Raw genomic sequence first — 25,267 nt, forward strand, 5'->3', positions numbered from 1 at the left:
CCCACCCTTCTGTGGATATTTTTATGTCTGTTATTATATGCAGTAATTTTTAAGAGTTATTTCTTTTACTCTGAGTTTCATTTTTTAATAATCTTAGTGTGCTCTTATGGATACATTATCTTCTATTATGTCTCTGGAAAAATTAATATATTTTTGAATTATTATCCTTCTATGTATTTTTCTTTTTTATCCAACATCTTATTTTCTATTTATTGATTTTGTTCACTATTTTTTATTTAGAGCATTGGTTTATATGTGGTTCTCATTGACCATGCATTCAGTTTTCAATGTTAGGCAAAATGTTGATTTACTGCTCAGAATAAAAGTTGATTGGATGCTTAGTGTGCATGAGTCAGCTTGCAAATAGCTAGTATACCTCACAGTAAGGAGAGTCACTTAATTGAGTATTTTTAAGTATATATGTTTAGGGTCCATTTATCCTGGTCTAATGTTCATAGAGCAGAATTTTCTAATCTCCGGCAGGTGAGCATATGAAATTTGCTGGGGAGTTCCACTTTTGATGATGTAGACTTTCATATTAAGCCTATTGTTTTTATTTGGTTCCCTTATTTCTCTCTACTCCTGTCAGCTGTGTCTAGTGACCCAAAGATAAAACTCTCTTTTGCCTAACATCTGCATAAAGTTAATGTGTGTTGAGGAGAGAAGGGTACTCCAAGGATTGGTAGGAAAGTTAAAATTTTTTTTAGAGAAGTCATCTTTCCTGTCTTCAACAAACCTATTTTCAGTCCTATCCCACAAACGTTAGTAGTTATTTACAAGTCATTGGTATTTCTCATTTCTGAGTGATTCAGTGCTTTGCAAGGAGGGCCTTGGCTTGCTTCCTTTGTTTTTTTCCCTTGAGGGAACTTTGGCATTGGCTTCCTTTATTGTATAAGTTACCATGTATCCATCTACTTTTCTTTTACCAATTTTTTTGACACCTCTCATCTACTATAGTTTCTTCTCCTTTTCTTGTGTTTGTGTATGTTTCGCATTCATTCGCTTGTCACATGAATGCAATTGAGAAAAAAATCCATGCTCAACCAGAACTTAATGCAACTTCAATTTTGTAAAATTATTCTGTAATTCAATAATTTTTATTTTATTTATTTATTTATTTATTTATTTATTTATTTATTTATTTATTTTTGAGACCTAGTTTCACTCTTGTTACCCAGGTTGGAGTGCAATGGCGCGATCTCGGCTCACCACAACCTCTGCCTCCTGGGTTCAGGCAATTCTCCTGCCTCAGCCTCCCGAGTAGCTGGGATTACAGGCATGTGCCACCATACCCAGCTAATTTTTTGTATTTTTAGTAGAGACGGGGTTTCACCATGTTGACCAGGATGGTCTCGATCTCTCGACCTCGTGATCCACCCGTCTCCGCCTCCCAAAGTGCTGGGATTACAGGCTTGTGCCACCGCGCCCGGCCAATTCAATAATTTTTAAATTTTATTTTAGTGACTTCACATTAATAACACTTTGCATTAGCTGAGATAGCAAAATGTTCTTGTGAGGAAATGGTTACTTGCTAGCTATGGAATTCAAATCTGGTCCGCACACCACTAGGAGAAAATTTATTTGAAAATGAATATATCTATATACTGATTGAATTCTTCAGTCAATAAAGAAATATTCCTACAACATGCCAGAGTGTTTAATTGATTTTCTGTAGTACTCAATTCCAAATACAAAAAACAATGTTAATGAATGAGACAGCCTATCAGTAGTATTACAATCTTTGTTTAGCTTATTCCTATAATAATTGCTACTGTTACTGTCCATGAGTTTTAGACATCACTATTGGTGATTGCTAATAAAATATTAATAAAATTGACCAATATCATAAAATGTCTTACCCAAATATATAAGATTCAGTGAGCATATTGATAACTACTATTAAATTGCTGTAACTGATGAAGTGATAAAATGAATAAACTATTGAAATGGGGGAAATTCAAGGAGAAAATGAATTCAAAAATTATATGGTGATAGTATTTTTGGCTATTATCTATTACAAAGGAAAGATGAAACATCTAGTTTAATGTTGTTTTTGAATTAGTGGCTAGATACTGGCATTGATGATTGAGATATGAAATACAGGAAAAAGAGAAATTTGGGTGAGAAATGTTGCATTTGGTTTCAGACAGGTTAAGCTTGAGGTTCTTTTAAAATATTAAACAGCAGCCTATAATACAGTACTGCAGCTCATCAGAGATGTCTGGGTCAAATACGTAGAATTGATCGGATTAGCTTAGCTACAACAGAACAGAAATATTCCCTTATCACAAGTGTTTAAGCAAAATAAAAATTTATTTCACTCTAGTAGAAGAAGACTGTGGAGGGAACTTAGGCTAACTTGATCTCAACAAAGTTATCCAGGCTTTTTTCAGATGTCCACTCTGCCATCCCAAGATGAGATCCAAATTTTTGCCCTCCTATGAGATCCAAAATTTTGCATGTATATACATCACTATGATGTCCCCAATAGCTAAAGGGAATAAAGAAAGAAGACATCACCCTTCTCTTTTAATGACACTTAGTCAACCTCCAACACCATTCTGTTTACATCTCTTTGACCAGAATTTAGTTGTATCTCAAGAGACTACAAAGAAGTCCTGGGAATAGAATCTTTTAATCTGTATGGTAACTTGACAGGCTAAAAACCAGCTTTCTGTATTTTTATAAAAATAAGAGAATGGAGGAAGGAGTATGTACCTGACAGTTATGAATTAAGTTACTGGCACATAGATTGCATTTGAAATGTAGCTATATATGAACTGGAGTAAGTATGTTAAAAATCTTATTTTTAAATCAGATTTCTGCAGTTTGCACAATGAATGCAGATGAGGAACTAAAGAGAAGTTGAGACAAACCCTGCAAGAAACTTGGAAGAAAAATGAGAGATGGGACAGTATCTCAGAAATGTAGGGTTTGTGAGAGAGTAAAGTGAAATCAGAAGGAGGTAAGTCAAAAAACGGAGGGCATGATGAGGCTGATGTCCAAGTCAGATTTTTAAACGATGCTGTGTAGTGACTCTACCTAATCAATGTATGTGCACTAACCCTTTCCTGTAGGTATTATCATCTTTTTTATAGAAGTGCATAAATGTAGGCCTGAAAAGTTAAATAACTTAAATTGAGACACAGAGCTGTGAATTTAACCAATGCCCCAATCTCAACTCGTAATTTCAATCTATCCCGCTATTTCTTAATTAGGAGGTGTCTTAACTCTTAGGCATACTTAATTTACTTTTTTTCTTTAAATTAGGAAGTTAAAGAGCTCAGTGAAGGTGAGATGGTGTTAGAAAGAACAATGTAAGTGTGCTGTCAGTGGAACAAACTTTTTAATGGTGACAAATTTCAAAACAGTTTATTTAGGAAATTGGATCATGTGCTGAAGGTACACATTCTAATTACATTTCCAAAGTGAGCAAAGCCTATTACTATATCTTTTTTTTCAGTGACAGAATTTTTTTTATATTTAAAAACATAACTAACTTTCCTCCAAATAACCCCCAAACAAACAAAAAACTAGATTAAATAATATTCACAGTGAGTTATACCCAACCAGCATCTGTATGTGCGACTAAACACTGTCTATTACTGCAGTGTGAACCTTATACAGTATAATAGTGTTCTGGGGACTTGAAGAAGCCCAAGTTTTAACTCTGCAGTGTTTGGGGAGAGAAGATGGAGGAAGTAAGAGAAAAGGAAAAAACATTTTATTTTTCTTAATTTTGTCCTACTAATATATTCACAAATTCCAAAAAAAGAAAAGGGAGCTTGGGATGGTAAAGAAATAGAGGAATAAGGAGTGAGGGACCCTTGTCATTGGATTTAGGACCCACTGGGACCCCTGGGTGATTTAGGATCCCCCAGGATGATCATGCCTGGAGATCCTTATCTTCATTACATCTGCAGAAACTCTTCTAAATATGACTGCAGTCTGAAGTTACAGGTGGACATATCTGTTGAGGGCCACTATCCGGCTCACTAAAATGAGCATGATCAAAATTTTTAAAACATGTTTTTAAATTGGGAAATATAATAAACAGAAAAATATATAATACATAATATATGATATAATTAAAAATTATGAAGTGATCACCTGTGTACCTACTACCCATATCAAGACATAGAACATTCCTAGAACTCTAAAATACAGTTTCCTTTAAGGATCACCTCATTCCTATTCAATGGAATTATTATGACTTTATGGGAATTAATTTTTTGCTTTTCTTTAAAATCTTACTACTCATATTGTAAAATAAGACAGTTTTACATATTTTTCAATTTTAAACAGATGAAAGACTATTATGTGTTTTACTTTGTGTTATGCTTCTTTTAATTAATGATACATATAAGAACCATATATCATTGAGGGTGGCTGTAGCAAATTTATTTTCTTTACAACTTAGCTATGCATTTTATATTTGTTGCATAAGTTTGTCACATTCTATTTTTGGCTATCACAAACACATATTATAAACATTTTTTCATTTATTCTGGTGTAACTGCACAGTTTTATATGAGATGTATGCTCACTAGATGACAGTTTTTCAGAGCAGTTACAGCAATATACCTTTCATTAGCAGCTTATGTGAATTCCCAATGTTCTTGTATATTTAATAGCTCACAGTATTGGCTGAAATTTTAGTTTTCTGTAATTTCATAGATGTGCAGTTATATTCCATGGTAGTTTGAATTTTTTTCTTTTTTTTTTTGTTGAGACAGGGTTTTGCTATGTTGCCCATGCTGGTCTTGAACTCCCAAGTAACTGAGATTACAGATGCGTGCTACCATGCCAGGTTTATGGTAATTTTAATTTAAATCTCTCTAATCACCAATAAAATTGGGTATATTTTCATAGGCTACTGAATTTATACTTTCATAAAATTTTTGCTGGTTCAACTGTTTTTCCAATTTTTCAATTTGATTGCCTTTTCTTGTTATTTGTCTTTCTTCTTATGGTATGATTCTGGATCGAAGTCCATTTGTTAATCACTCATACTATAAATGTTTCCCTTCATGTAGTAATTGTCTTTACTCTCTTTTTGTTGTGTGTTTTTATGAGCAGAAGCTCTTTTTATAATGTAGTCAAATTTATTCATCTTTTATTTATGGTTAGTTTTTGGTACTTAAAAAAATCTTTTTTATCCTTTCTTACCAATGCTTCTAATTTTAATTTTTCTTTTTCTGTGCATCTATCACCAGCTAAACCCTTTGCTGATTGACATATTCTTTTTCCAGAGATGGTAATATATTTAGGTTGTAATCAAGTCTTGCTTAGTGGGAGCAATTCTGTCACTTTAAGATGTGTTGTATAATTCTTGTACATGATTTTTCCAACTTAACTTGGAAGCTAGTCTTAATTTGCTCATTTTCATCTTCTTAGGAGATTTCTTATGGTGGGCCTTAACTATCAGTGTTTATGATAAAAGAGGGTTTCCTTTGAAATTGGTTTGCTCTGATAGTGCTTGTAGATAATGAATCTCCCAGACTGATTTCAGAGTTGATCATCCTTTATATTAGTTAGGTATTTGACTACATGAAAAAGTTTACTGTTTATCACATATTTTACATATGATATTTCAGTGAATTATTTAGTGAAAGCTATAAATACATATAACTATAATTTTATTGCAGACTCTCAGACTCATTAAATTACATAATAAAGGGGAAGCTAGGAAGTTAAGTGCTGAAATAGGAAGTCAAGTCTGATTTTTTTCAGTTCTTCCCTTAAAGTTTTAAACTTTGGAGTGACAAATTCACTTATTTTAAATTATATCACCAGTTTTAAGATAAATAAAAGAGCCATGCCATTAAACTATGTCCAGATTTCTCCTTATGAGCATTCTTTCTCTATCCAGATTCATGTAGAGGTATTCACTTTTATGATCCTGTTGAAAGTTATTTCTGTTGTCTTACATGTTAGTTAAATGCAATGTATTATCTTTCTCTTTGGGAAGTTTAGGATGAGATATAGGAAGCCTTTGTGTGATAAAACCTGCTTAAACAAATTGATTTTATTTCTTTCTTTTTGGCCTTGCCTCCCCTCCCCTCCCCTCCCCTCCCCTCCCCTCCCCTCCCCTCCTTTCCCCTTTGTTTTTTTTTTCTTTTTTTTTGACACAGAGTCTTGCTCTATTGCCCAGACTGGAGTGCAGTGGTACAATCTAGGCTCACTGAAACCTCCACCTCCCAGGTTCAAGCCATTCTCATGCCTCAGCCTCTCGAGTAGCTGGGATTACAGGCGTGTAACACCATGCCCAGCTAATTATTTTATTTTATTTATTTATTTATTTTTTTTTTTTGAGACAGAGTCTTGCTCTGTAGCCAGGCTGGAGTGCAGTGGCGCAGTCTCAGCTCACTGCAACCTCCGCCTCCTGGGTTCAAGCGATTCTTCCGTCTCAGCCTCCCAAGTAGCTGGGACCACAGGCGCGTGCCACCACGCCAGGCTAATTTTTGTATTTTTAGTAGAGATGGAGTTTCACCATGTTGGCCAGGATAGTATCGACCTCTTGACCTCGTGATCCACCTGCCTCCGCCTCCCAAAGTTCTGGAATTACAGGCATGAGCCACCCGGCCCTGCCAATTTTTGTATTTTTAATAAAGACGGGGTTTTGCCATGTTGGTCTAGGTGATCTCGAATTCCTGACCTCAGGTGATCTGCACCCGCTTGGCCTCCCAAAGTGCTGGAATTACAGGAGTGAGCCACCACATCCAGCCTCTTGTTTGCCTTTTAGCGTGTGTATTAGATGAGTGAAATAAAGGGAGTATGGGCAAGAAAAAGAAAAACCATTCAATTTGGGAAGTTAATTTACTATTTGTCCACAATACCATTTGACTATGGTTGCTTTCTAAAAAAATTCTAGTTAAGCTTATACAGTTTTAGAAAATATAAATGACAGTGCTTTAAAGTCTTAAAATCAGATTTTTATATTTGTAATAGGCAATGTATAACTTTCCGCCTCAGAAGTTATTTTTAAAGAGCAGATTCAGTGATCTGAATTTTTATAGCCTCATACTAATGATGAAGATACATAGTTATCTGTGAGGTTATGGATGGGGTAGGGAAGTAGAAATAGTGGGCATACTGATCTTTTGACTCTATTTGCAAAAAGAGTTGGAGTATCATAATGAGCAGATCAGATTTTAAGCAAAAAAATATTTAAAAATGCAATGTCTAGATTAATATAGCACTTTTGGATAAAAATGCTCATAGTTGTGCAGTTGTGTGATTTTTCTAATCCTCTTCGCCTTGTAGCTTAGGACCATGGATGATTTATCATGTAATTCTTTAAAATTGTAGTATTTGTGTAATAATACATTGTAAAGTAAATTTGGGTATTTAAAATAGCATCTAACATGTCAGACTAATATTAATCACGAAATTGTAAGCCATCATTTACATATGTTTCTATCCATGGTTTATTTTTAATATTATTTCTCATTTTGAAAAAATTCAGGAGTTCCTATATTAGAAATTCTAGTATAAATATACTTCTTTAAAAAAATTTGTTTTGTTTTTAATTATAATCACATCTTTTTTAGAAGAAGAGCAATAGAGATGGTAGCTTTTGTCTGTCAGTTTCTCCACTGAGTTATACCATATCATGCTTTCAGGACATACATTTGTTGTCCAAATATGTGTCTTAGTAGTTGATATAGATTGAAGTCTGAGTAAATCTTTATCATTCTACTGGGTGTTTGGGGGTTTCTCTTAAAATCATGCTTTTCAATTTACTTGGAGTCTCTTTGGCTCCATTCCCTACTGTTACATTAGCAAAAGTCCATAGAGAGTGGAATTTGTCAAAATATAGACAGTTTTTAAAATTCAGAACATGAGCCCTGCAGGCATTTCTTTTCATTTTTATTTAGCTTGGGATATTTAGCTGCACCTTTGACTTTAATATGCTTCTTACAGAGCCTGAACACAGAATATGTTTCCTCCTGCTTTAAGATACAGATGGCAAAAATCCTTAGTCTGCCAAGGAATTTTATTTGCTTTTAAATCCTAACAGTCCCATTATATGACTTTGTTATAATAAGATTTTAATAGTGCAAATAAGGGTCAAGCCTTCTTTGTTGATGAAATATTAAATCACCCTTTGGCTTTCTTGTATCTGACAGTTATTTTCTATTTCATCTTTAAAAGCGGAAGTCCATGAGCTTTTCATCCAGTGATGTAGTTGGATTTTATTCATGTTCAGACTCATTGAAACCTGCCAACCATATAAAAACAGTTGCCAATATGGGAGAAGTCTTCCTTGTGTTGTGATAGAAAGGATTTCACTGTTTAAAAGTAAACTTAAAATAAAAATATATTCCCCTCATTAAAATAGGACCATGTGCCTGCTTGTCCCAGGTGGCTTTCTATAAGAATGAGAAACAGAGTAGACTTATTTGATAATATCTTCACTCGTTTTTCAGATTGTGTGTATGTATACACATACATACATTATATTTATATACACATACACAAATACCCCCCATATATGTATGATGTTTGGCCTTAGAAATAAGCCCAATTCAATGTCAACTTTGAATTGCTTACAAACATACTTCGACTTGATTTTTAACCAACTTGAAATGCAAAGAAAACTTTTTGTTTTTCTTAAATTAAGTCTTCTATTTTTTGACTTGTAGTTGTGATTTATGTGTCTGGATTTTGAAATATTTAAAATGAGCTGAATTTTTAGTCAGTGAATTTCTCTAGCTGTTACGCTTAGTATGGTTTTGCTCTACTACCTAAGTTCTTTTTGTAGGTGGAATTCTTATCTATCTAATCATCTGTAGCAGTAACTATAGGATCATAGTTAAAATAAAAAATCCTATTGATTTTGCCTTCATGATGCTTCCCTATCACTTCCATCCCTTTCCTTCGTTCTATCACTGCTCTAAGTCAGGTCCTTAGTTCCTTAAATCAAACTTTTGCAAGTTTCTATTTCGCCATTTTGCTTTCCAATTGCTCTCCATTCCAGTTCATTCTAAACATTACTTTCAACAGTATCATTTTTCAGAAATATAGTCTTATCACACATTTATCTACTACAGAACCTCCCGTGTCTTCTCCTCTTGCATTTGGAGTAAGTTTCAAATTCCTTAGGATCTGCTCAGTTCAATACAGCGGCCACTAGCCATATGCAGCTATTTAAATTTAAATATAAACTTAATTAAAAATAAATAAAAGAAATTGAATTTCTCAATCACAGTAGCCTAGTTTCTAATACTCAGAAGTCACATGTGGCTAGAGATTACTGAATTGAACAGAACTGTTCTAAGATATTTCTCTCATCACTAAAGTTTCTATTGGACAACCCTGCGTAGAAAGTTATGACAACCCTTCCAACTTATTTTTAACCATGTTCCACCTTATTTTTCCAGTCTCATTGTTCTCTACACAGTGTTAACATACCTCTGTGATCTAGTCATATTGGTCTACTTATTGTTGAAAATGTCAGTCATTCAATCAACAGACTTCACTGAGTTCCTTCTATGTGCTAGGCACCAATCTATTGGAAGCACCACTGTGAATTAAAAACAAAACAAATCAAAAGCAAACTGCTGTCATGGAGTTTATTTCAGTGGGAATTATAAACATCCAAAATGATTAAAATGTAAAATGTCATGTGGCAAACTGTGCTAGAAAGAAAAATAAAATCTAGTAATATGTAGAGAATGTTGAGTGGGTGGTTAGATGGGGTTGTCTGGAAAGGCCTTTTTGATGAAGGCATATTTCAGCAGAGGCCTGAATAAAATGAGGAAATGAAACATACAGCTCTCTGGGGTAGGTGTAAGCTATTCATTCTACTGCCTTTAAGCTTTTTGCTACTCATAGCTTTGTGGAAATATTAATAAAGGTCATAGCGTTATTAAATGGTAGCCTCTTATCTTGCTCCAAAGATTTTTGGTTTCAAGCCAAAATGTAATCAGAATCATAGACTATTTAAGCTAGAGGCATCTATAGAAATTATCTAATCCATTTTGTAATTTTAAAAAGGATGTACCTATGATTTAGATAGGGTAATTGATTTGTTTTAAGTAACCAAGTGAAATAATGGTAAATGACAATTAGAACCCTGGTCTCCTTGCTCTTAGTATTTTCTGAATAGGACTGAGTTTTCTGAATAAAGAGATCCAGATAGAGATGACATCTTGAACCTTTTAAGATTTTTAAAAAATGTAATATTTATTTAATACTTTATTTTTATTTTCTTCAGAAACTTGTTGATGTTGATATTCATCTGAAACATTTGTTTTTCTCTTTACACTGAGAGTCCATATGGTCATTTGGAAGACATATTTACAATGAAATACACATGTGGTTGTCTTTTAAATTTTACTTTCCCAATACTATAAAACATTTTTCACATTATAAACATGATACACACATATGTTTATATGCATGTGCATGGTGGATATATGTGTATTTGTTATAACTCAAATATCAATTTTATATTCTGCCTTTGTATTCACAGTGTATTCACAAAACACTAAAATTTCTTTGTGTGTAGTTTTAAATAGCATAAAGTCATGACTTTTAATTGAATTATGGCTTTATTCCCCCAATGGAATCCTGAGGCATTGCTTTAAGAACCCAGAGAAGGTGGCCTTATGATATGTTTTCTAGAAGATCTTAAGAAGTCTTAAAAATATTCTATGTTAAGCGAGGGCTCAGATTCCTCTCTTTTGTGGGGTTCAAGTTCATGACACATTCCTCAAGGTTAATAGCTTAGTAGTATAATTTTATTGCAGTCACTATATTGTCAAGGCATAGTAATCGCATAAGGTACATCTTTACTGAATAATTTTAAAAACATTTCAAGCACTTAACTTCGCTGTTGAGAATAGATAGAAAATTATACATTATGCTCTATAATTTTAGGAAAAGAGATTATTTTCTTGCTATATTAATAAAGCTTTATTTTACATATATCCTTTCCATATAATAAATATCCATTTCTCTTTCATATGTCCATGATTAAATGTCTTAAAAGAATAAAATATTCCGTTTGAAAATATACAGAATGATTTGTCAAAACTTCTTAAATACATTGTATGATTCCAGAATCTGCTTTTCATGTTTTTCTTTTGGGTGTGGTATGTTCCTGATTCATTCAGTGTTTGTGCCTTAATTGTAGTATATCCATAAGGAAATTGAGTATCAGTAGACTATTTATTGCAGTTGAAGATATGGTGAAATATATAATTAAGTTTCTAGGAGGGAAATACCTATAAGCGAATGATAGCACAGTGTCAGTGTAAAACAGTCTTTTATTAAGGAAAATATATACCATTATTTACACCAAAAATGATCAGCAACCATTTTACCCACAGGTGAAATATATTGGAGTGTCCTAATTTTGTACCATGTGTCCTTTCTGCCATTCTCAGGCTAATGGCAATCTTCTTGACAAGCCTGATTGTACTCTTAAGCTCCAGAGGAAAATAAAATTTAGCTATAGAGTATATTAAAATATATACAATCTAAAAGGAAAATCTTTATTTTTGCAAGCAGAAGATTACCAACAGAATGCCAAAATTAAAGGTCAGTTTTAGAATGAGCTCTCATATTATGGAATTTACGAACATATCATGTATTATATAAAAAAAGAAAAATCAATCATATACCAAAGTAGTGCTTTCAAAAAGTGTTTTAGTTTTCTTATAGCAAAGTAGAAAAATGAAAAACACATGAACTCTTTCTTAACCCTAATCTGTGTTTTTTAAGCATTTTTAAAATGTTTCCTATGGGAACTAAAGAGGAAAGAAAGTGAAAAGTGTTTTTTTAAAAATGGAGAGACTATGGGAAACTATAGGCAAATGAAGGAGTACAAATAGAAAATATAATTATATTGAATAGCAGAAAAGAAAAGAGTGCAAAAAAAAAAGCTTTCGGATCAAAGCTTTTACTCCTGGTGATTGCTGGAATCCTTTTGGTTACTAAGCTCCCTTGAACAAAATCTAAAATCAAATTAAGTCAAATTCTGTGCTATTACAATCCAACTCATCTCATAATAGGACTTTAGTATATTTTTCTTAATATCAAAGAAATTATATGGGCTAGGTAATTCTCAAAGCACCACATAAAGTTAAGGTATTTCTTTAGAAGAAACAAAATATATGTTCTTTTTCACATTTGTGTTTGATTTTTATTATAAAATTTGTCAGAAGAACCTAGGAAAGAGAAAGAGAATTCCCTAGAGACTTTGTATTTTCCTAGCTGACAAAAAAAATCATCACTTTTAGCAATTTTTCTTTCTCTATTTACTTTTTATAAGGTCTGACTGAAACCAGACAAGAAAAGAATATTACATTCTGTTTTTGGCTTTTTATGGGATTTTTTTTCTTTTCTTTTCTTTTCTTTTTTTCAGCTAAAAGAAAGATCTGAAGTACCTTTACAAGGTTATTTCCAAGGTAATTTTTCTTTTATTTTTAAACTTTTTGAGAATCAAAATCAACATCTAGTCTGTATTTACTAAATATAAAGTTCCCAGTGGTAAAATAGGCACAAAGTTAGCCTTGTAGACAGTGACTGAAAAATGTGGGGATGAGGAAAGGACAGATTTGGAACACGAAAATTCCAGGCCTAAGCTGTGGGTCTTGGTTTTTAACGAGGAGAGTTAGAGGCACCAGAGAAATCAGTTGTATTATGACTGTGAACAACACACACCTTCCTTTGCTTTTGTGTCTGTCTACATGCTTATAGTCCTAAAAATTTATGGAACAGGCAGAAAGAAGAAAGTAAGTCTTCTTTTAATATAATCAATCCTATTGCCATCACAGAAGAAAATGTGTTCCCTGTGAGAGCGGCTTAACAGTCACAAAGTTTTTATCTTAACAGTGACAATCCAGATTCAGGTTTTATTACTCCAAGGAGCCATTTGGATAGTTACTATGGAGGGTGCAGAAGTAAAGAATGTAATAATGCTATTAGTGTTCTAGTGAATACTATGCTTAAGTGATGCTCAAATTAAAGTGTTTGACTAACAGGACTCTTCCTTGAATTCCAGGTAGCCATGATCTTGCATATACTTTTAGTTTTAAAAAATGGTTTTTAAATTTTTAATACTATGTTATCTGGCAACTCAGATCTCCTTGAGGTTGCCAATAGACATGATTCTTTTGTTGTTGCTGTTTTCTATATCATACTGTATGACATTTCTTTGAAAAGTCATAAAGAATCTTTTCATTTCAGCATTAGTAAAACCATCAAATTCAAATCACCGGTAGAAATGTTTAAAAGGTTTTAAGATGACTGTATCTGTGAAGCACATAGTCCTTTTAGTTCATTTCAAATACCAATTAACATTTTGATTTGCTTGAGAGTAATGAATGTAGGAAGCTTTGCGGTAATTTTTGTGTGTGTAGAAAAAATATAGCATGCACTCATGAATGTCTTGGTATTTGTTTCAGAAAATAACAATTTTTAAAATTATAGCACACAGTAAAAAATATGCCACAAACTATAAATTTATTTTATAGACAATGCTCTCAAGGATAATCTTAGGTACATTAAGTACCTAGGATCATGGAGGCAGTGATGCCCTGGCTTTTTATTTCTGAAAGTGAGAGAGTTACCTGCATTTATTTGGTTACTGATTTTTGAGATTCCTCCAGAAAGTGGGAAGAATTTTCTTGCTTTAGAATCTTGAAATCTGTGTGTGGAATCCTAACTAATATAGTTTAATGTTGCCCTGTTTTGAACATTATATAAGCAAATTTTGTAGTATGCAGTATCCTATGGTGTTATTTTCACTGAATATGTTTATATATAAAATTCACCCATGTTGTTGCATGTGGCTTTGGATTTCCCCCTTTTATGCTGTATAGTATTCCATTATATGCTTATAAACAATTTATTAATCCATTTGACTGAGTATTTGGTTGTTTGATGGCAGGTATTAATAGTGCTGCTATGATCATTTCTACATATTTTCTAGTATACATTCACGAACATTATTATATATATGAAGCAGAGCCATTGAGTCAAATGTATGCATTCAAAAGTTATTATAGCAATATATGCAATATATGCTTTCATCCACTTTTGTTTTTTTTTTTTTAAATGGAGTCTTATACTGTCACCAGGCTGGAGTGCAGTGACTAGATCTTGGCTCACTGCAACCTCCACCTTCTGAGCCCAAGTGATTCTCTTGCCTCAGCCTCCTGAGTAGCTGGGATTACAGGTGCACACCACAATGCAATGCCCAGCTAATTTTTGTATTTTTAGTAGAGATGAGGTTTCACCATGTTGGCCAGGATGGTCTCAATCTCTTGACCTCCTGATCTGTCCACCTCAACCTCCCAAAGTGCTGGGATTGCAGGCATGAGCCACTGCCTCTTGTCCTCATCTGCAGTTTTAATGATTTTGGGTGCTCCATACAGTAAGAATCAACCGATGTTTTCAGGCTTTATATTGTTGCAAACTGGTGGCTGTTTAGTGGTATTGTTATTTTAACTTGTAATTCCTTGCTTTCTAATAAGCTTGAACACCATTTGTGTTTATAGGGCATTTAAATTTTCTCTATTCTTAGATTCTCTTCAAGTCTTTTGATCATTTAAAAAATTGTTTACCATGGTTTTCTTACTGATTTTTTTGGAGTTCCTTTCATATTCCACTTATAAATCCTTTGTCAGTGTTATGTGCTGCAATTATCTTTTTCTGTGCTGTGACATCCTTTCACTTTCCTCATCTTTTTTGGTGAACACTTTAAAGAAAAAAAACAAACTTACTTTAAAGCACTTTTGGTGTTTTGTCTAAGTTTTCCCCCCAAGAGTATAAAGATACCATCTTGTTTTACTGTTATCCTCTTAAGCCTTTGCAGAGTTTTCTGTTTGCGTTTGCTTTTTATAGTTTTTTTTTAACATATATGTCTATAATCTACTTGGTGTTATTTTTGCTTGGTTTGATTGGTTTGGTCCAGTTTAATTTTTTTTTATGTAGATACCTAATTATCCTATTTCTTGAGAAGTCTGCTATTTCCATACAATTCTTTTCTGACAAATCTACATTGCTTCTTTTTCATAAGTAAAATATCTATAATGCATGTGTCTGGGTTTAAGCTCTCCATTCTGTTTCCTTGTTCCATTGTCTGTCTTCATGTCAGTACCAAATTGTCTGAATTATTGTATCTTTATAACAAGCCTGAGTATCTTGCAGAGTACTTACTTTAATCCTGTGATTATTTTAAAAGATCTTGACCTTTGATTTCCCCATTAACATTTGAATTAACTGGTCAAATTCTACACATATACCCTAATAAAAGTTTGGTTTATGGTTATATTAAACTAGTCTACAAATTAGGAAGATAATTCATATCTCCACAGTACTGACTTTTTCAATCCATGTAATACTATATGTCTGGATTTATTTAATTCTTTAAAATTCATCGATAAAATTTTTTAAAATCTTCCTTATTTGTGGATTTCTTACTGATAACTTGATAATATTAATGACATTCAAAATTATTTTCATTGGTTTATTATTGGTACGTATACTACAGCATTGCTAAATACTTGCTAATTCAAATAATTTATTCCTTACTGGGATTTTATTGATATATATAGTCTTATTATCTGTCCTAAAATTTGTATAAATTTTATTTTCTCCTCTTGCCTTACTACAGTGATGGCAGATTCCAGCAAAGTGTTCATTAGAATATATATTTTCTGGTTCTTAATCTTTTTCCCAATCTCAAAGGGAAAACTTTTATAATTAAATCCATTTTTGTAAAGCTCTTTAGATCTTCTAACTCTAAGGAATTTCTCCCTTAGAATCTGGTTACATTTTTTAATGAATTAATATTGAGTAGTATAATGCTTTGTCTGTCTGTATTGAGAATTTCATATTATTTTAAAAAATCTTAAGATGGAAAAATACAAATATGGATTTACTAATGTTAAGACCACTTTCCTTTTTTGGTATAAATCTGACTTAGGCATGCTATATTATCTTTTTATGTAATTCAGCAAATTTATTAATGCTTATAAAATTATTTAAGTATTAGTAAATTTTAAAAACTGCTAATTATTTTGGTACATGGGTTCATAGGTGAGATAAAACTATACCTTTTCTTTTTGTTTTTGTCCTTGTCAGGTTGTGGTATAGAAGGTACGTATCCTCTTTTTCAGTTCTCTTAAATGGTTTGTATGTTTTTAAATTGTTTTTGAGATTTTAATAAAAATCTCTAATAAAGACATTCAAGCCTGCTGTCTTATTTCCAGGAAGATTTTTTAAATTTAATACAATTATTTAATTAATTGATTGTTGTAATTACTTGACTCAAATAGAGATAAATGTTAATGGTGTGGGAAATTTAGATTTTGCATGTTTTTGAAATAGTTTTGTGCACATGTAATTGTCTAAGGATTTGTCCGTTTTTGGTAAACTTTCAAATATATTGGAATTTTTTATTCATAATTAACTATCATTTTGTGATGTCTACAGGTCATCTGTCTTTTTTTAAGAGAAAAATAATATCCAAAGAAGTCCCAGCACCCAGAAGACTTTTCCATTCTGTGTTTAATTTGCCAGAATTTCTTCTTACAAGCCCTTAATCAATTATGGTTAAGGGTAATGTAATTACCTTGATTTGTTTTTAGGTGATGGAGTTTTTCTTCCTTTTTGATGACTTTACTATTGAAGTGTGAACACTTGAACAACTAAGCCAGCAATAAAGATTGGAGGTTAGGACTGGATTTAGCTGGACAATCAACATTGTCTAACGTAGAAAGAAAAGAGAAAGGAGGAAAAAAGGGAGTTAGTTTATTTGTTCCTTAAACTGATTGGAGTTGAAATCCCGACCCCTTGTAGATGGAAATGTCCTGATTACTTTTCCTGATTGCTTGCAAAATAGTGGTTCTTTTTTTTAAATGTTGGTTGTAATTTATTTACATAATGTGACTTGATATCTGAGGAATGATTTTCGTTTTTAAGCCTAGTTAGGATGCTGTAGAATCAGTGGAGAATGAGCATGCAATGTTTTAAGGAATAATGTCATATCTTTACCTGAGCCAGTTTGAAAGTGCACTGGGACTAGGCTGAGACACTTGCTCTGCTACATTAGCACTGACGATTGTTAGTGGCTATGGCAAAGAGGCCAAAACAATAATGGTTAAGAGAAGATTGTAATTTATTTATCTAAGTCTGTAGTATGTATATATTGTTGCTTAATTTTATAGAAAGATAAAAAAGAAAGTGATCTTGAGAGCCCAGATTGGAAGTAGGAAACATCACTTTTGTATGTGATACCATTGAAACAATTTATTTAAATGGCTACATCTAACCTCAAGAGACACATGCAGTATAGTTGGACAGGGATGTAGTACTTCTATTATTGAAAACAACAGAATTTATTTTTTGATAAACAATTCATAGTCTCAGCTTTACTGCCAGTCCTTGTTTAAAGTTAGTTTGTATATCAGAAAATGAAAAAAATTAATAAATTCTTAGAAATGAATTTTGCAATACTTCTAGCAGTTTTCTATGGCACTAAAGATTTATAATATGATATGCTTATAAGTAGAACAATGTTTCACAGTTAAAAATACCAAAACTCCTACCAGTTGTATGTCTTAGTAAATATGTCATTTTGCAATGTATAAATCATTATATGTTTCCAATTTGCTTTCAAGTCTTGTATGTACTCTTGGTTTTGATGTGAATACCAGCCATTTCATCACTAGGTTCTCTCTATGTGGTGACAGTAGCAAGGTTTTCAATACTCAGGAAACTTTTATTTATTGGTGAAATTGTTCTTCACAAATGTTAAGTCAATTGAGAGTTTTTAGATGGTGGTTGTTCTTGTTTATTATTTCTGATCTCTATTTTCACGGATGCATTACTGTGTTCTAATGAGGTAAGACTAATCTGACAGAATATGAATAAAATAGAAACTAGATAAAAGACATTATAAAAGTAAAAATACCTTGCAGAAAAGGAAACATCAATATTTAATATGTTCATTTGTATTCTGTAAAGTACATCTAAAGAAAGTACTCTCTAAGTTTCTTTGCAGATTTTGTACTGGGTGAGACACTGTTGGCACACAAAATTGTTAAATTAAAACAACAAAAATCAACACTGTGTCATCATATTCTCTTCTCATTGTTATCAAAGCACCATACTTATTTTAATGCTTTACTCTTTTAGATATATTCATCACCAAATTAGACTTAAATTTTGGGTACACTGCAACAATGGGAATTCTGTTTTCTTCACTTAACCTAATCCAATATGGTTCTTAGAAGGGGTTTGTTTCAACAATGTATTATATGATAATTTTTGCCTAATTTTTACCCTCTTTCCTGAAACATTGATCATAAGTAAAAAATGTTCATCATCCTTTCTCTTAGCCTTCTTGTAATTTTTTTTAATAGGAAAAGGAGAGTATTGAGTTTACTCCTAGTGTTTATAAATCTTACAAGAAATTACCACAATTGCTAACTTAGTAAATAAGACCAAGATAAACTCTTTATTTGTAGTTATTTATTTATTTTAATAAATTTTAATTTTTTAGCAGTTTTAGGTTTATGGCAAAACTGAGTAGAAAGTACAGAAATTTTATTTGCAGTTATTTATTTGTGTAATAAACTTTAATTTTTTGAGCAGTTTTAGGTTTACAGCAAAATGGAGTGGAAAGTACAGAGATTTCCTTTATACTTCCTGCACCACACATGTGTAGCCTCCCCATTATCAATATTGTCCAAATAAGCTGTAATGATTGATGAACATACAGTGACATCGTGATCCATAATCTGTAGCCCATAATTGACAGTAGGGTTTATACTTGATTTTGTACATTCTGTGGGTTTGGATATATTTATAATGGCATATAAACTCCATTATAGTATTATACAGGGAGGTTTTACTGCCCTAAACATCCTTTGTACTCTACCTGTTCATCTTCCGCCTGTCTAGTAACCCTTGGTAGCTACTGATCTTTTTACTGTCTCCATAGTTTTGCTTTTTATTCCAGAAAGTCAAATAATTAGAATTAAAAAGTAAATAGCCTTTTTAGATGGTCTTCTTTTACTACTTAGTAAATGCTTTTATGTTTCCATCATTTTTTAAGGCTTAATAGCTCATTTCTTTTTAGTACAGAATAGCACTGCTTTGCCTATATGTGCTACCACTTACTCATCCATTCACCTACTAACTGAAATCTTGGTTGCTTCTAAGTTTTGGCAATTATGCACAAAGCTAATATAAGCACCTTTGTGTATATTTTTGTGTGGACATATGTTTTAAACCTTTTTTATAAATACCAAGGGAGCATGACTTCCGGATTGGGTGGTAAGAGTGTGTTTAGTTTTATGAGAAACCACCAAACTGTTTTTCAATGTGGTGTATCATTTTGTATTCACAATAGCAATTAATGAGAATTTCTATTGTTCCACATAGTAAACAGCATTTAGTGTTGTTAGTGTTCTGGATTGTGGTTGTTCTAATAGGTGTGTGGCATTTCCTAAGTGGTGGTATTGCATTGCTGTTTTTGTGGATTTATTTACAGATATATAATTTATAGACTTACTTATGAGCATTTCTACAAAACAATGAAAAAATTAACCAAGATTGTATATTCTCTGTCCTAGTTTTTGTTTGAACTGAGCAGTTTTTGTTGTCTATTATGTTGTAAAATTATTACAGTTAACCATATTTGTTTCAAATCAACTTAACTCTTAGTTTGATTCCTGGATATCTGGATTAGTAAAATAGTCCTTGAGTTATTAAGCCAAAAACCAATATGCCCACTCTTTAGAGTAATAGTGTTAGAAATATTTATAAAACTGCTAACCTAATTGTAGTCATATTCAGTAATGAAAAACTTTTTATAAAATTAAACATCTATATTATTTTGTTTTGGTTTTGTACTCTGCTATAAAGATGAGACTGGGTAATATATCAACAAAAGAGGTTTAATTGACTCACAGTTCCACATGGTTGGAGAGGCCTCAGGAAGCTTACAGTCATGGCTGAAGGCAAAGAGGAAGCCAGGCACATATTACATAGTGTCAGGAGAGAAAGAGTGAAGAAGTAAGTGCCACACTGTTTTGTTTTGTTTTGTTTTTCTTTTAGAGATGGAATCTCACTGTGTCATCCAGGCTGGAATGCAGTGCCGAATCTCAGCTCACTGCAACTTCCACCTCCCAGGTTCAAGCAATTTTCCTGCCTCAGACTCCCAAGTAGCTGGGACTATAGGCATGCACCACCGTGGCTAGCTAATTTTTGTATTTTTAGTAGAGACAAGGTTTTACTATGTTGGCCAGGCTGGTCTTGAACTCCTGACCTCGTGATCCACCCACCTTGGCCTCCCAAAGTGCGGGAATTGCAGGCATGAGCCACAGCCATCAGAGCTCCTGAGAACTTACTATCACCAGAGAACAGCATGGGGGGAACCACTCCCATGATCCAATCACCTCCTACCATGTCCCTCCCTCAACATGTGGGGATTGCAATTGGAGATGAGATTTGAGTGTGGACACAGAGCCAAACCATATCAGATATCAAATATTCAGACATTTCTTGCCCTCATGTAGTATTTTCCAACATAAACTTTTGGAGCAAGCTGTTTTGGCTCAATTAATCCTAGAGAATATTTATTTTCAACACTAAAAGCAAGTGTTTTCTTCTTACTCTTTATTCTTTATGATGATCAATCTAACATTTGCACTTAAAGTTCTAATCAGCCTGCAAAGCTTAATTTTTTCCTCCTCTTCTACTTTCCCATCCTCCTCCTCTTTGTTGTCATTTGTCTCTCTTTCACAGTAGTAATTGCAGTGAGAAAACAGCCATGACAACCCATTTTAATAAAAATGATGTATTTGATCAACACTTGATCACTTTTTATAAAAATATTACTTACACTACTTTTCAGCTCCATTTTATATTTTTATCACCTACAGTCATAGCTGTCTTGACTATCAACATATTTGCACCCTTTACTCATACCAACTCAACAGACAAGTATAATAACCGGGATGACTATTTACGTTATCCCTTTTATTATACTAGTTATTTTAGCATTAAGAAATATGAAACCTATACAGTAAGTTTCAGCATGGGTCCTCACACTTTTTGGTCTGAAATTATATTATTAGAAGTCGTTGAGACCAACCCCAAATACTTTTTAAGACTTGTTTTTCTCACTTTTATCTAACAGTGTTTACTATATTAGAAATTGAAACAAACATTTCCAAAATATTTTACTGCATATTAACATAAATATTATGGAAAATAATGTTAATTTTGAAACAAAAAAGTGAGAAAAGTGGCATTGTTTTACAGCTATTCAAATTTCTTTAATGTCTGCCTTAATATGAGGTACATGGATTTCTATATCTGCTTCTGCATCTATCTGTTGTGATGTCATATGTCATGTAGGCTTTAGAAACTTCCCCTGCATTCTTGTGTGACAAAAAGTGTGTAAAAAGCAAATAATGCCTTACTATTATAAAAAAAAAAAACAAACTTCTAACTTTGTGGATCCCTTGAAAAAGTGTTGAAATCACTTGGAGTCCTTTGGCCATACCATGAGAACCACTGCTACTGAAAAATATTGTCCTGCTTATTCAATACATTTTGTTTTTTCTCTTAACTTCACATCTCTTATAACCAGTTGCTTGTGATTTTTTTTTTTTTTTTTTTTTTTTGAGACGGAGTTTCTCTCTTGCTATCTCGGCTCTCCGCAACCTCTGCCTCCTGGGTGCAGGCAATTCTCCTGCCTCAGCCTCCTGAGTAACTGGGATTACAGGCATGCACCACCATGCCCAGCTAATTTTTTGTATTTTTAGTAGAGATGGGGTTTCACCATGTTGACCAGGATGGTCTCGATCTCTTGGCCTCGTGATCTACCCACCTTGGCCTCCCAAATTGCTGGGATTACAGCCTGTGAATTTTTATATTCCAGTGCTAGACTAATAGATTTCTGATGATATTTAGGTCAAAATATGGTGTTAGAGAGATTTCTAACTTTGCATGTGTTATTCCTCATACTAAGAAAGCTTTTACTAATCTTCCAATCATTACTCAGATGTCACTTTCCCTGTGATACATTACTCACTTGCTTGTCCTTTTCTTTTTATGTACTTTGCCAATACTTTTATTATGTCACAAACAATCAGGTATTAATTACAGTCTGCAATGCAAGATGTATTTAAAATATTACTTATTTTTCTTTAAATAAAGTTGATTTTTACTATTATACTCTACCTTTCTAAATTCACAGAAAATTATATCTCCAGTGTGGTAGGTTCTCCTTCCCCAACCTAATATCCATTCAGAATCTGAGATGTCTGATTTGTTTTCAGAGAATGGGACAGAAGTTTCTGATGACTGGTGATGATCCATACTGACATTCTCTCTGCCTGTGCTTACAGTGGTCTATTTGACTAAGACTTTTTAGCTGCTCCCATGCCATGCTTGAGGTGTCAGTTCTCTCCTGTGCCTGGTGACCCAGATCACAGCCATTCTTTTTTGAGGTCTTGAAGCAGTGTCCCATTACTATTTGGGTCTGTACTTTGGGGCCCCACCAAACTATTGTTTAAGTTTGCTTCCTGCTTTTCCAAGACCCTTATTATCTTGCCACAAAAAGTATTATAAGCTCAGTAGATTTACAAAACAAGTGCTCTGAATTCTGACAAGCTAATTTTAAGTTATTTTTAGTTATATACCTCAGGTACATGAGGCTTAAGGCTTACTACTTTCTTGATGAAGAGGCAGAAAAAAGGTAAAATTCTGGGAGAGGGCAAAGAGAGATAATTAATATACTAAAGTTCATCTGGCCATACATATATTAGAGATGTTATTTTATTTGGTGAATATTAACTTTGTATCCCTTTCCCCAAAATATATATATATTCATGCATGGAGGGACACACATGCCAATACTAGATGTGAAATCCTGATGTAGGTAGATTCTGGTACCAAGCATAATGACCAGCATTTATATAATAGTACCTGTGAACATGTGTGTTAAAGTAATCTAGAAAAATATAACTAAGGTATTTTTAACTACAAATACATTGTTTATATCTGAATTCTTTTTCCTTTTTTGTTTTTAAGAGATACGTTCTCATTATGTCACCCAGGCTATAGTGCCATGGCTCTTAAGAGGTGCTATCACAGTGTTATAGCTTCGAACTCCTAGACTCAAGCATTGCCCTGCTTCAGCTTCTTGAGTGTTGGGGATTACAGCCATGTACTGCCATATCAGCTTTGTTTCTTAATTCTCTTTGAAAAAGGATGTAAGCTATAACTTGTTCGTTATTATTTGAATTCGGAAATTGAAGGACTAAAAGACCACATATAAAATACTGATATCCTTAAGGATTTTAATAAACTCAAGTTTTAAGATACTAAGAACATTTACTGAATATCAGTTTACTGAATATCGGGCTCTTTATTGAGGTACTGATAGGAAGTATGCAATAGGTAGAGAATATGTTTTCTCACCCAGAATTGTTTATAAAGTAAAATTACCTTGCCAGTGGTGGAAAATTATAGTGAACTAGCATACTGAAATATGCACACTAATCTATTTGTCTACTGGAGTTTCTTCTGAGCATTAAATGAAATGATATTTTAAAATAGCCAGTAGAGTATGTCAGGGCTGTTAGGTTCTGTTCAATAAATGGCAGCTATTTACTTTACTTTTTTATTTCTAACTATAGCCCTTGTGGCTGTATAGCACAGCTAGCTATTGTGCAGCTGTGAGGAGTACCAGTACCTGCTGCTGCCAGTAGTCTTTGATGGATTATCTCATAAAACTGTCCTAGATTTCAAAAATTTCTTTGAATTTAGGAAATGAGTTAATATTCCTAATTTTAAGTATCATCTTTAATTTTGATTTTTACCATAAAGATTTTATATATGGCATCACTATTGAAAATAATTTGTTTTACCTGATGATAAATCAAAACAAACTCATTGTGTTTATGTGCATGGTTGCATTAAATATGATATAAAGCTCTCTTGTCTCTGAACTGGATCTAGAAATGCTTTTCATTCTTAAATAGTTACAGGAATAGATGAGCTTTTCCTCTATTTTCTTTAAAACAAAATGGTAGTTCTTTCAATTCCAGGGTTTGTTCAGTGATCACTATCACTGAAATTCTAAGATGTATTTCACTTCTACACTCACTGTTAACTTAGTTCATCTAAGCTTGTGTGCAGGTCAACTTTGACAAGTAATTTAGAAGGTTGTCATATTTGACATGAAATCTTCTGCGATCATGGATTTTCCACTCTATTAATATTGTCAACTCAGCTGTCTTCTGACATTCTAAAATAAATGTGAGCTGTATTTACTATTATTCAAAAGACAGTTTACTCAACACCTCTGAATGAAAAATATTTTATTGGCTAGTGAAGAATGTTATATCCAAAAAATTTAGTGGGATGATCATTAAAATTTCCACCAGTGTAATTTAACTGGTGTTTCCTTTGGATATACTTAAAGTTAACTATCGTGTTGTTCTTTCTTAGGCTAAATGAATACAGCATTTTTTTTTAAAATCTCAAGTCAAGAGGTTTTAGGCTGCCTTTGTTTGTTTCCATTTAAAATCAGCAAATAATTTCTCTAGAGGTTGCAATATAAATGTACCATGGGGGCAAGCCTCTTCCTAACCCCTACCACTTGATGGAGAGGGAAATCTCTTGAATGAGTCTTTAAATTAAGCAGAGACTCTCTTCTAGAATGAAAGGTTTCTGTCAATGCAGTTCCAGGAAGTTTAACTCTTTGCAAGACAGTGAGTACAGCAATCTATTAATCAGCATAGAATAATGATTAAAAGCATGTTCTTTATAGCTAGATGGTTTGAGTGTATAGTCCTGTCTCTACCACATGGGACCTTGATTAAGTTGCTTTACCTCCCTATGCTTTTGTTTCCTCAATTGTGAAAGGGGATAAAAATGAAGCAACCTCATCAAGTTGTTATGAGGCACAAATGAATTAGTTTTCATTTCCTGTTTTTAAAACATTAGAAATTATGGCCAGAACACTCAGTAAACCCTATATGATCTAATAATTATATAAATACATGAAGTTATGTATTACTTAGATATGCCAAGTAGTGGGTTTAGAGAAACGAGAGACAGACATGACTCTTGTTTTTAGGAATATTACAGTCTGGACAGCAGGGAGCTGGTACATGTAAATAGACTGAGACGGGGAGAGAGGGTGCCACAAATACCTGCAAGTCAGTATACTCTAATGACCTATTTTCCTGCATCATTCGTGTTAATTCCATATTCCTTACTTACC

The 25,267-nt window shown here is 33.0% G+C and overlaps 2 long non-coding RNA genes across 2 annotated transcripts in view; both read left to right on the forward strand.

Annotated features, from left to right (window-relative positions):
* Positions 1-2,818: 2,818 nt before the first annotated feature.
* LOC144581930 (uncharacterized) overlaps positions 2,819-25,267 on the forward strand; it is a 36,736-nt gene continuing 14,287 nt past the window's right edge. The window contains exon 1 of the long non-coding RNA XR_013533380.1: positions 2,819-2,965. This is a non-coding gene — a long non-coding RNA (uncharacterized LOC144581930). The remainder of the gene's footprint in view (positions 2,966-25,267) is intronic.
* LOC144581931 (uncharacterized) lies at positions 12,375-16,587 on the forward strand. Its single transcript, XR_013533381.1, has 3 exons — positions 12,375-12,419; positions 16,102-16,116; positions 16,453-16,587. It is a non-coding gene; the product is annotated as an uncharacterized LOC144581931 (long non-coding RNA).

Source organism: Callithrix jacchus, chromosome 3, assembly GCF_049354715.1.
Source record: "Callithrix jacchus isolate 240 chromosome 3, calJac240_pri, whole genome shotgun sequence".
NCBI lineage: Eukaryota > Metazoa > Chordata > Mammalia > Primates > Cebidae > Callithrix > Callithrix jacchus.